This window comes from Chanodichthys erythropterus, chromosome 4 (genome assembly GCF_024489055.1).
Source record: "Chanodichthys erythropterus isolate Z2021 chromosome 4, ASM2448905v1, whole genome shotgun sequence".
NCBI lineage: Eukaryota > Metazoa > Chordata > Actinopteri > Cypriniformes > Xenocyprididae > Chanodichthys > Chanodichthys erythropterus.
This window is the reverse complement of record NC_090224.1, coordinates 22915-35902: the sequence shown is the minus strand read 5'-3', so window position 1 is coordinate 35902 and position 12988 is coordinate 22915. Positions and strand designations below refer to the sequence as shown.

General features: G+C 45.1%; 2 non-coding genes across 2 annotated transcripts; both read right to left on the bottom strand.

The window, feature by feature from the left end:
* Positions 1 to 9712: 9712 nt before the first annotated feature.
* LOC137019570 (small nucleolar RNA U3) lies at positions 9713 to 9926 on the bottom strand. The gene has a single exon (XR_010895109.1). It is a non-coding gene; the product is annotated as a small nucleolar RNA U3 (small nucleolar RNA).
* Positions 9927 to 11392: 1466 nt separating this feature from the next.
* LOC137019569 (small nucleolar RNA U3) lies at positions 11393 to 11606 on the bottom strand. The gene has a single exon (XR_010895108.1). It is a non-coding gene; the product is annotated as a small nucleolar RNA U3 (small nucleolar RNA).
* Between the last annotated feature and the right edge of the window lie 1382 nt (positions 11607 to 12988).

The window sequence follows — 12988 nt, the reverse complement described above, 5'->3', positions numbered from 1 at the left end:
CCGTCCAGTCTTTCTGGTCGACTGACCGTGGAAATGTGATTCCTCGGTTTTGCAGTGAAGCTCGGTGCTTTGCGTTTGCAGTCTGGACATGACGGTAAACTTGACATCCTCTGGCGTGCTCTGCCACATCTTGCTGCATGCTGGGCCAGTGCGCCACTTGTTTTAATGTCTCGTCCGTAGTTCTGGTGCCATGGTGTTTGGCACATGGTGTGTCGTGGGTGTATATCAGTTCACCCCCTTTTGGCCCTGTGGCAGTACAAGCTTTGGCGCTGTGAGGACATCAGGGACATACTTTAGAAAGTTTATTCCCACACGCAGCATGTGGTCGGTCTCGTGCAGTCGTTTGTTGCTAGGGGCCGCCGTGGGACCAGATGCCGGGAACGGGAGGTTGGAGGGGTCTGAGTGGTGGTACAAAACATGTCGAATGGAAATGTTGGAAAGTTTGGTTGTCAGTGGCAGTGGCAGTAAGGTGGGAAATGTTGCAGGAACAGTCCGCTGGCTGCGGGTTGTTGTTGCCACACTAAGGGTGGGTGAATGGGGTGGGTGTGACCATAGCTTGTTATGCAGTGTGCCAGTCTTGGCAAGGGCATTAGTTTGGTCGTTCACACCTTTGTCACGCCCTGGTTGCTTCAAGCATCTTTTCACCTTTTCCCAGTAAACGATCATGTCGTGTGCTTGGGTGAGGTGATCACGTGTCTGGAACATGTGTTGATGTTTCACCTGCTTGTTGCATTCAGTCTTGAAACCAGTTTGTTTCCAGCCCAGAAGATGGCATGTGAAACAAGGTCTGGCAACGTGTGAGTCTGTGCACATGAGTTCCCTGATGTTATGAGCTGAGGAGACGTGAAGGGTTTTGAGGGTAGCTGCTGCTTCACCATATTGACATGACTGGGGACCCCACCTGCTGTTCTGTGGTTGGCAGGGTTGGTTTCTTAACCATCGTACCCCTGCATTTGCCTGTGGGATGCCCTCATGGTTGTAGGAACGTCCATCGACATAGGCCGTGGGCATTCCTTGGCACGCATTCTCTTTGAGGTATCTGTGACAGGCTGGTCGCTGTTGTTGGGGTACCAGTATCTCAAGTGTCAACGCTGGTGTGCTGTTATAGCAGTTTTGATAGGCAGCTGAATCTCCGCTCCGTGCAGACTTGTGCTTTCTGGCACGTTGTGGCAGTGGCACCTGCTGGTTCAGCCTCCTGAAGTCGCTGGTGGGTCGCCACTTGCTGTCTGGTTTGACAATGGACCAGGTAGGGACTGAATAGGTGCTGTTGCATGGGCAGATAACACCTTTTCCTTCTGTTGAATGAACAACCTCCTGTACTGGTTCATGTGGGGCGATGTGACCTTCGTACTGCCTGATTAAGGTGGGAGGAGCATTTGGGTGTGTTGCACTATGCACTGTGTGAAGTTTAGTGAGACCACAGCATAAAAGGTCTTTGTCAAATGTCACTTTGAATTTGTGCAAGACGTTTCTGAGTCTTCGACAGTCTGCATCATTCTTTAGCGCACTTGCATCTTTCTGGATCTGTTGGCCTTTAGGCTCAAACCTTGGGAAGGGCTCCTCTGTTGTAGTGTAAGCTGTCAGGTTGGCTGTCCGAGGTGCAGCGCTTTCCTGAGTTTCACAGGCAGGCTGGTTAGCGACTGTGGGTACTGCAAGGTGTTTGTCCTCCATCAGCTCCGTTCTGTGCACCTGTTCTGTGGGTACCAGTTTGATGGAAGTGATGGAGATGCTCTTGAAGGATGCTGTGAAACTTGTGTTGCTTAAGCTTCCTTCTGGGACCATGGCAGCTGGTATTAAGTTAATGACTGTTAACTTGCGTTCAAAGTCATAGGGGCCGTGGTCCATTATCCATTCTAGATGGTGGGCTTTGGGAATGCTGATGTCTGTGACCATGCATTCGTTGAGCCAGCTGTGAACTACGTAGGGTGACACTTCAGTTAGCGGTGTGGCTTTTAGAGCAAGTCCAAGTTCCACGCCTTCAGGTGACAGTGTGAAGGAGCCCAGCATGTGGCTTAGGGTTTGACCACATTGCCTGTTGAGCCAACCAGCACCCCCTTTGGTGTAAGGTGGTACTACAATTTCCTGTATGTTGATCCAAACAGCACCCCCTTTGGTGTAAGGTGGTACTACAAGTTCCTGTATGTTGATCAGGATGCAGACCTGTTGGATAGTCTGGCCTGACAGGAAGTTGGCAGTGTTGACAGGAACAACAGGAAGCTGTACAGTCATTGGGGCCCACAACAACTCATTTGCACTGTCCGTATGAGCATTAGAGTGCATCAGGATGTCTGGAAGGACCAGGAAGTGATGGGTTAAATGCCGGTTGTTCCATTTGAAGTTCACAACGCAGATGTCCTTGACGGTCATCATGGTTGACAGACGAAAGTCCAATGGGAAGCGTATTTGCATGTTGACAAATGGGAGGTCCGGTGTTCCTTCAATGAGGGCACTTAACAGCGTGTGGCTGAAGGCTGAGTTGTCTGCCCACAGTGTGAGAATAATGTCTGTTGTAGTTACATCATTCAGCTGTGAGTCTGTCATGACCTTGGAGCAGAGGGAGCTACAGTCTATGGTGGGTTGAAGTGTGCCGGGTAGCGAACTTGAACTGTGCTCTAAGACCGGGTTCCCGCGGTTAGCTGGGAGATTTCCCGCGACCTCTGTGACCTGACCGTCTGGCTCAGGTGGCCTGGGTGACTGGGAAGGCAGAAGTTCACACACTTGAGCCCAGATTTTCAGTGGTCTGGCGTTCAATAAGGGCTCAAAACAGTCTAGCAGGTCTTTGTGAGTGGAACAGAGAAACGTGTCCATTTGCGCTACGCACACAGGAGGTACCAGGCTCACTCGACCAATGGTGTGGTGTGTGGGAGCTGTGTGTTCAAGGTGGACCTCATTTGGACTGTGCGACTGCACATTCAGCTCACATCTTTGTGACTTGAGAGTCTGAGTTTGTCTTTCAGCTTCATTTCTCAGTCTTTCAAAAAGGTAAGGACAGGTTTCTGGACAGTGATCGGAGTCTGGGTAACTGGTTGGAATTTCTACAGTCTTTTTAGACGCAGTTCTCTGCTTGGCTTGAGCTTCGTCGACCAAGTCTCGCGGCTGCTGAATAGACATGCTGCTTGAGCAGGCCAAGGCTGCCAGATGATCACTCACCGCAGGGTGCAGCTCTCGGAGAAGCAGAGGGTTGAAGATGAAATCTTCCTCCGTTGCTGGCTGGTTACGTGCTCCGTAGTACCCTCTTTGCATTCGGCTGTAGAAAGTGTATGGGTTATTCAGTCTGCCCCGTTTTAGGTCCATGGCAGCAGGGAGCCCTTGATCTGATGCAGGGTCAGAAAGCTTTTGGATCAGAACCTGTCGCAGGTGCTGGCAGTTGGATGTGACAGCTGCTGGCGAAGGTTCTTGGCCGTTGGACGTTTTGGGCAGTGGACTTTTAACCCCATTTGGAATTAGGGCTTCTTGACTGGTTAGGGGAAACTCGGTGATGTGTGTTTCCCCTCCCATGCCACTTTTCAGTACTCTGTAACCAGTGTCAAGTTCATTCACATAGTCTCTTTGTTGTTTCGGAGCCATAACTCCTTTCTGGGCCTGTTTGAGATGATTTTCACAGGTCAGGGCTTTAGTGTGTCTGTCTTTCAGTGTAGTCTCTGCTTTGGCTAGGGGAGCTTCGCTGTGTTGGAGTTTTCCAGTCAGTTTTCTACGCTCCACCTCCAGGTGGAGCTCTGCAAGGGCTTTTTGAAGTCTTTGCAGCTCCTCCTGCAGCTCGGGTTTGGATTCGTCCGCTGTCCAACGCTGGTCCTGGGTCTCGACGAGTCGCTGATCGTGGTGACGATGAATCTGGGCCTGATTCCTCCGGGCGTCCTCCGCCTGGAGCTTGAGGTTGTGGGCGATGGCTCGGATGACTCTCGCCCACTCTTTGTAGCTCGGCATTGGATCGTGGGCCATTAGTCGATTCAGGTTGTCGTCCAGCTGCTCGTTGCTTAGGTGCTGGGGATCCACAGCGTCGTTGGGCAGGATTGTGCTGGTCAGGGAGCCCAACCCGGTCTTGAGTCCGTCCCCATGGGTGCTGGGGCTGGCTGCTCTGAACACGTTAGCTTGCTGTTGGCGAGAGAAAGACAGCACAAACAGAACCAATGCAAGCACGCGCAGGGCTAACGACTTATAATAATGCATGATTATATACTTCTTTGGTTTGGTTCCAGTTAACTGGTGCAGACAGTTAGTGGAATGTAGGCTAGACACTTAATTGTCGATAGCCAAAAGGACCACGCGGGTCAATTTGTGTGGGTGAGTGCCGGATTTGAATAAAGATTTTGACAGGCGGTAGCCCTAAGAGTCCTTTGATGACTCTCGCTGCTCGGTCGTCTATCTATTACTCAGTTTTCCGTGATGGCTCTCACAGGCTCTGCTTTTACATGAACTGAAAGAAACAAACACAGTAGAGAAGCAAAACAGAACAGGGTGGATGCAATTAAATGAGAAATATAGCAGTAAACAAATAGAAAGGAATAAAAATAGAATCGCAATAAACTAAAACAGAAGGGCTAGAGGGGAGAAGTGAAACTTAAACTTCCTATTCCAGCTGGGTTTATGACGGTGTCCGGCGAGTGCACTGTTGCGTCATAAAACCTAGAGGGATGGTATGGATCGAGAGCATAAGGGTTGGCCCGCACCTGAGTAATTGAAGAATATGTAATATTCTGTGGCTTTCAATTAGGTGAAATGACTGTATGTCACTAATTTAGGCCTGGGTGAATTGTGGGTGCTCAGATAAGAACTCAATGGCAGGCAACCTTTCCTCGACGTTCAAACACTCTACTGCGGTGTCCGTGGCCACCTGTCCCCTTTGTACCACGGTGCAACCTCTCAAACAGGGAACACCAGTACAATTGCGCACTTCGGTAAGGTATTTGCGCCAACGGCCCGAGTGACCAGTCAAGATTGAGTTTTTCCTGAACTCAGAGTCTGTCCCCTTTACGGGCAGTTACTCCAAACGGGCGGTTCTGTCGTGCAGAAGCCTGAGCAGGGAAATTAAACAAAATTGCCGCTTGTTGTCACCCCGGGTCTCGTTGCCTCCCTGTACCTGATACACAACTCGCTGATGTCCTTGCGTGTTGCCCGTGATACGGGGTCAGAATGTCCACGATTCACACACGGTTAGTGTAAGAAGCGCCAGGCCAGGTAGCTCCACTCACTGGAACTCACTGGAGCAACCGTCAGCTCACCCCAGGGCGCTAAAGGGCCTTATCTGCAAGTGCACAAACAATCAGGTAAACACGACTTAATTGTAAATTTAAAACTCAATTTAAATCTTGTTTAAATAGAATTTAACTAATTAAGTGTGTAGGATAAAAGAGTAGGGGTATAAAAGGAACTAGCTGGAAGCAGATCAAAAGTAAAAATAACATAAAACAAAAACAAATCAGATGCACTTGATTCAAATTTTGAATTAAACTCTGTTCAATTAAATTTAAATAAGTGCATAGAATAACAGGATGGGAAGAAGCGAAAAGAGGATAATTCAGAGGCACTTGATTCAAATTTGAATTAAACTTGTTCAATTAAATTTAAATGAGTGCATAGAATAACAGAATGGGAGAAAGAAAAGAGAAAGCCTTCCCTATTTGCAGATTTTTCCTAAAGAGAATTGCTTGTTGATAGCAAAATGCCAACTGATTGCCACTACTTAATTTTAAAATTGAATTAAATGTTATTTAATTAAATTCAAAATAAGTGTATGAAATAAGGGAGGCTTGGGTGTGCGTGAATATTATTGCCAGCCAATAACACACAGGACCCAGAACTAAGAGTGAATAAAATAAAACATTAAGTAATAAAGGGAATGAATTTCCAAAGTAAACTAAAGAAATAACTTGAGAGAGAGAAAAGACAAAAAGGGAATGGATGAAATAACACAAAGTGGAATAAAAATAAAATAAATAAACTGAAATAAAATAAAATAAAGTAGATCTGTGAATACAGGAAAAAGAATACAAGGGAAAAGAGAATTGACTTATCTGACAGTGTCCACCAGGGGCGCACTCTCAGAAAGTGAATTCCCTTGTTGGAAGGGAAACAGTTTAAATTAAAAATTTAAACGTGTTTAAATTAAATTTAAATCAGTAAACCACATTCCAACAATGATTGGAAAGCATAACCACCAAAAGCAAATTACTTTTACAACTCCCCGCAGTATAGAGAAGCAAAAGATAACTTGGAGATAATTTCAGTTCAAAGTATGGAGCGGCTTTAACTCAGAACGTCCACGCGGTGGCGTCACTGAGTCCACACAACCAATAAGTAGGGAGGGGTGGCACACCTGAGCAGACTGCCCTCTGGCGTCTGGTCAGAGTTACTGCATCCCCTTTCTTTAATTCGTGATACAAAAACGAGCGCGCTTGTGGGTTTCTGACCCTTACGCTGTTTTAACTGCACGGTCACGATTACAACTATAGAACCTCAGCGGATTCTTTCATAAATATATGTGTACCGTTTTACTCACGGGTACACAACTCTGGGAATCAGTCCCTTTGGTGCAAACTTTAATGCACGCGAATATGTAACTTTTGCGGGATTGCTTCGCCGCTGTTACTAATCAACATTGGATCAGAATGCTGATACGAGCTCCAAATTATTACACATCAATCGATAAACCAGACGGACTGCTTTTCCGATTAGATCTGTAACGGGGATCACGTGGTTTTGGGTAGCTAGTCCAAACGACGTAACCCAGGAGCAAACCGGCTATTGTGAATTTTTGGACGACACAAGAAATTCAGATTCAATAGCGGGTAAATATAATGAGGCCTCGAAAGAGTGGTCGCAGGAATCTCGCCACGACCCTCTAAACTCGCTGAACACGATTCAATTCGTTTATTCAAGCGGAAATTAATATTCAAAACTGTAACTTACTGCAAAGATTGTCGTCCTTCACAGATACGAGCTTGAGATATCAATGGACTGCAGTGTATTTCACGGTCAACCAAGGCTATGCCTGCAGTGTTTCTAGACACAAACAGCAGCTTGTTAACGGTGCGTAGTGAGGACCCGTGCGTCTTCTCACTGAATAAAGCGCGCATTGTAAGTTAAATCATACAAAATTATTCTACATTGCTCTTTTACCGAAAACCAAGTTTAAAACGTTGCTCGCGCATTCTCCACCAAATAATATATGTAACGAATGTGTAGCGGTTATTAATCAATTTATGGATGAAATATGAATATAATAATTCATAAGGTTATGAATAAATTATGATTCATATATCGACCCAATGGGGAATTAAACATATATTGTGAATCAATTACAACGAATTATAATCAATTACATATATGATTAGTTCTGGTTTAATAATTATTTAGAGAAACTGCTCGTTTGTCCAGCAAACTAAGTCCCTCACAGAATATTATAAACGGAGTTATTCTCTGGCCATGAAAATAACTAAAGCATAAAGCGATCGAAAAAACGTTAAAGTGACTTGGGTTTTCCGCTGAAAGAACAAACAGAACAATCGAGCATGAATAACGTTTTAATATATGCAAACTACGAATACAGAGGTTCTAAATATATATACAAGAAAATACACACCTATGTACAAGAATAGAAGTAGAGAAGGAAAGAGAGAGAAGGCAAGTAGCAAACTCACAACCAGTCCTAAGCCAGCACGGAAATCAGTTTCATCATCTAAGATTGAGAAACGGCAGTATACTTGCATTGGTTGCGTGTGTCGAATTTCAGGTTAGCGCTGGTGCAGTTCGTTGGCTTCCTCCGTTCAGCGGGAAGGTTTGAACTGAGGACGAGAGTGAGTTTCGCTGGAAGATGGCGATCCCGAAGCTGAGCGCGGTGGCAGCGCGTGGTCACCGGAGGGGTCCGGGAAAAACGTGCACGAGATGCTCGTGAGACAATCGGGAGAGAGCACGGGAGAGAGGGCGTCCTTGCTTTTATGACAGATAAGCCGACACACCTCCTTGAGGTGGGGTAGCCAATAACATGGGTGCAAAGTTGGCGGGAAAGCTTTTCCTTTGCTTGGCCTCACGACTTAATCTGCATGAGTTATGACTATCAATTCAGATCTCCAAATGGAGTGTGTTCTTCACAGTATCATTAAACACATAGAAAAATGCATTTGTCAGCGGTGTGACATATCTCAGTAAATAGCTCGTGTCCGGAGCTTTACGGCGAGACCAAACTCGATAGGTCAGAAAGGCATAGGAGAGAAGTTATGGTTTACAGACAAAATTATATCGTTAAAATGCACACTAGCACAAATACACTCATTTAAACACTAGGAAACATGCATAGGCCCTAAAAATATATGAAATATATATTTCAGCATAGTGGTAGTTTACAAATACAGTTGAAAATGTATGATTGTGTGTTTCTGTGTCTGTCTGTGTGTGTGTTTTTGTGTGTCCCTGTGTGTGTGGGGTGTTGGAATGTGGATCTGGTCAGTCTCTGGGGGGGTTTTACAACCCAGTCCAGCATGCTAAAAGCATTCTGAACATTCCAAAGTTTATTGATTATCCTGATACGTGTGCATACGCTACAATGTAGACTATTTCGAATTTTTGATGTGAGTTGCACACTTAGAAAAAGGGCTATGGCTGACCTCCAAATGCCAAATGAACCCGTGTCCGGCCCACTTTTTCCATAAAACCTGATTTTCGTATATATCTGCTGTCTTATCCAAGAGACAAGAATACCACATCGCTGCAAACATTTCTACTTTTGGATAATACACAGTGTTCGCTTTATACAAAAGGACGCTCTGACACGCGCCCCGAGATGTGGAGAGGTTTAAGCTGCCACAAAACGTGACCACAAGAGACGGGAGCCGGGTTAACACAAATGATCTCTTATTTAGCCAAGAACTTAGGAACTTAAACTGGAACTTAGGTTCTTCCTGGGCTGGGGTATCCATGGCAGCTCTGTTCCCCACATCTGTTTCAACACTATAAGCCACCTTAAAGGGGGAAGACAGAACAGAAGAAAAGCAAAGTCACCATAGAAAATGTTGCAAGATTCATTCTGTCTTCTTACTCTTCGGCCAGTTTCTCTCTAGGCCATTCTGTGCCTCAGCACCTCATCCTGAAGGAGGCAGTACTCAGGACCATCCAGCTCTGAGTCAAGCAAGTTCCCAGTTTTATGGTGACCTCCATAGGCCATCATTAGCTACAGCTGTGGGTAGTTCCACGTTTGGAGGGTGAGTCGGTGGAAGTGCTCGTGATTGATGACTTGTCCTAGCTAGGACTTGCTCCATTGCTCCTGGGCTTCTGTTTCCAATACTGGATTGCCACAACGCATTCCAGAAAAGCTCCTAAAACAAACCACTTTCTCAAAAGGCACAAATGTGGAACAGAACTCAGATCATACCCCTTTCTTCAATGTTGACAAAAGCAAGACAGAACCTTCATCAACGACACAGAGTTCACATCCAACGAAAAATTCACGCACTTACTAACCATTTTTAACCTAGGCATCTCAGAAACTTGACGGCGACTGCTCTCTTAGAAAACTCGCAACAGCTGATTTCAAAACGCAGAGTGAACGTTTATCTGGACCACTTTTTTTTTTTTGACATAAAAATGCTTTTCGCAACTGCTGTCTTACACCACATACGGTACCCAATCCTCACAAACAGTTCTGCGTCTCAGCAAAGTTTATTTTATATAAAGTACAGTTCTCTGGAAAAAAAGAAACCAGTTTAAAGAACACCGAAACACCACTCAGAACACACCCCTTTCTTCCATATTGCAAAAGGCAATACAGAACGTTCATCAACAACGCAGAGCTTACAACTAAAGATGTTGCTCTGCACCCAATTCACGCTCAGAAAGGAGCATCATGACTCGTCATCGTGGGTGGGGAGACAAACACTTTCGAAACACATTTCCAAGCAAAGAACTATAGAAATGATCCCTGAAAATATAGTCTTGACGACTTATCGAAACTCAAACGGCATTCCATCCTGATGCGCCTCTCCTCTCAAACGGTTTTGCGTAGTTGAGTTCTGTGGGCTTTAAAGTTTGCGTGACATTTTAGCGCATACATCGGAGCCAAAAGCAGAAAGCACATCCACAATCCCCTAGAAGCCTACTAAGACATGATGAGGAATACAAACGACAATCTATAATGTCAAACTTTTTTGGAGCATTGCTTTGTAGTCCACCCGTTGAAGCTAAATGGCGAAAATCTTTTAGACGAAAAGTCAAACGCGCATTAACGAATCTTAATGTAGACTATTTTGAATTTTTGATGTGAGTTGCACACTTAGAAAAAGGGCTATGGCTGACCTCCAAATGCCAAATGAACCCGTGTCCGGCCCACTTTTTCCATAAAACCTGATTTTCGTATATATCTGCTGTCTTATCCAAGAGACAAGAATACCACATCGCTGCAAACATTTCTACTTTTGGATAATACACAGTGTTCGCTTTATACAAAAGGACGCTCTGACACGCGGCCCGAGATGTGGAGAGGTTTAAGCTGCCACAAAACGTGACCACAAGAGACGAGAGCCGGGTTAACACAAATGATCTCTTATTTAGCCAAGAACTTAGGAATTTAAACTGGAACTTAGGTTCTTCCTGGGCTGGGGTATCCATGGCGGCTCTGTTCCCCACATCTGTTTCAACGCTATAAGCCACCTTAAAGGGGGAAGACAGAACAGAAGAAAAGCAAAGTCACCATAGAAAATGTTGCAAGATTCATTCTGTCTTCTTACTCTTCGGCCAGTTTCTCTCTAGGCCATTCTGTGCCTCAGCACCTCATCCTGAAGGAGGCAGTACTCAGGACCATCCAGCTCTGAGTCAAGCAAGTTCCCAGTTTTATGGTGACCTCCATAGGCCATCATTAGCTACAGCTGTGGGTAGTTCCACGTTTGGAGGGTGAGTCGGTGGAAGTGCTCGTGATTGATGACTTGTCCTAGCTAGGACTTGCTCCATTGCTCCTGGGCTTCTGTTTCCAATACTGGATTGCCACAACGCATTCCAGAAAAGCTCCTAAAACAAACCACTTTCTCAAAAGGCACAAATGTGGAACAGAACTCAGATCATACCCCTTTCTTCAATGTTGACAAAAGCAAGACAGAACCTTCATCAACGACACAGAGTTCACATCCAACGAAAAATTCACGCACTTACTAACCATTTTTAACCTAGGCATCTCAGAAACTTGACGGCGACTGCTCTCTTAGAAAACTCGCAACAGCTGATTTCAAAACGCAGAGTGAACGTTTATCTGGACCACTTTTTTTTGACATAAAAATGCTTTTCGCAACTGCTGTCTTACACCACATACGGTACCCAATCCTCACAAACAGTTCTGCGTCTCAGCAAAGTTTATTTTATATAAAGTACAGTTCTCTGGAAAAAAAGAAACCAGTTTAAAGAACACCGAAACACCACTCAGAACACACCCCTTTCTTCCATATTGCAAAAGGCAATACAGAACGTTCATCAACAACGCAGAGCTTACAACTAAAGATGTTGCTCTGCACCCAATTCACGCTCAGAAAGGAGCATCATGACTCGTCATCGTGGGTGGGGAGACAAACACTTTCGAAACACATTTCCAAGCAAAGAACTATAGAAATGATCCCTGAAAATATAGTCTTGACGACTTATCGAAACTCAAACGGCATTCCATTCTGATGCGCCTCTCCTCTCAAACGGTTTTGCGTAGTTGAGTTCTGTGGGCTTTAAAGTTTGCGTGTCATTTTAGCGCATACATCGGAGCCAAAAGCAGAAAGCACATCCACAATCCCCTAGAAGCCTACTAAGACATGATGAGGAATACAAACGACAATTTATAATGTCAAACTTTTTTGGAGCATTGCTTTGTAGTCCACCCGTTGAAGCTAAATGGCGAAAATCTTTTAGACGAAAAGTCAAACGCGCATTAACGAATCTTAATGTAGACTATTTCGAATTTTTGATGTGAGTTGCACACTTAGAAAAAGGGCTATGGCTGACCTCCAAATGCCAAATGAACCCGTGTCTGGCCCACTTTTTCCATAAAACCTGATTTTCGTATATATCTGCTGTCTTATCCAAGAGACAAGAATACCACATCGCTGCAAACATTTCTACTTTTGGATAATACACAGTGTTCGCTTTATACAAAAGGACGCTCTGACACGCGCCCCGAGATGTGGAGAGGTTTAAGCTGCCACAAAACGTGACCACAAGAGACGGGAGCCGGGTTAACACAAATGATCTCTTATTTAGCCAAGAACTTAGGAACTTAAACTGGAACTTAGGTTCTTCCTGGGCTGGGGTATCCATGGCGGCTCTGTTCCCCACATCTGTTTCAACACTATAAGCCACCTTAAAGGGAGAAGACAGAACAGAAGAAAAGCAAAGTCACCATAGAAAATGTTGCAAGATTCATTCTGTCTTCTTACTCTTCGGCCAGTTTCTCTCTAAGCCATTCTGTGCCTCAGCACCTCATCCTGAAGGAGGCAGTACTCAGGACCATCCAGCTCTGAGTCAAGCAAGTTCCCAGTTTTATGGTGACCTCCATAGGCCATCATTAGCTACAGCTGTGGGTAGTTCCACGTTTGGAGGGTGAGTCGGTGGAAGTGCTCGTGATTGATGACTTGTCCTAGCTAGGACTTGCTCCATTGCTCCTGGGCTTCTGTTTCCAATACTGGATTGCCACAACGCATTCCAGAAAAGCTCCTAAAACAAACCACTTTCTCAAAAGGCACAAATGTGGAACAGAACTCAGATCATACCCCTTTCTTCAATGTTGACAAAAGCAAGACAGAACCTTCATCAACGACACAGAGTTCACATCCAACGAAAAATTCACGCACTTACTAACCATTTTTAACCTAGGCATCTCAGAAACTTGACGGCGACTTCTCTCTTAGAAAACTCGCAACCGCTGATTTCAAAACGCAGAGTGAACGTTTATCTGGACCACTTTTTTTTTTGACATAAAAATGCTTTTCGCAACTGCTGTCTTACACCACATACGGTACCCAATCCTCAC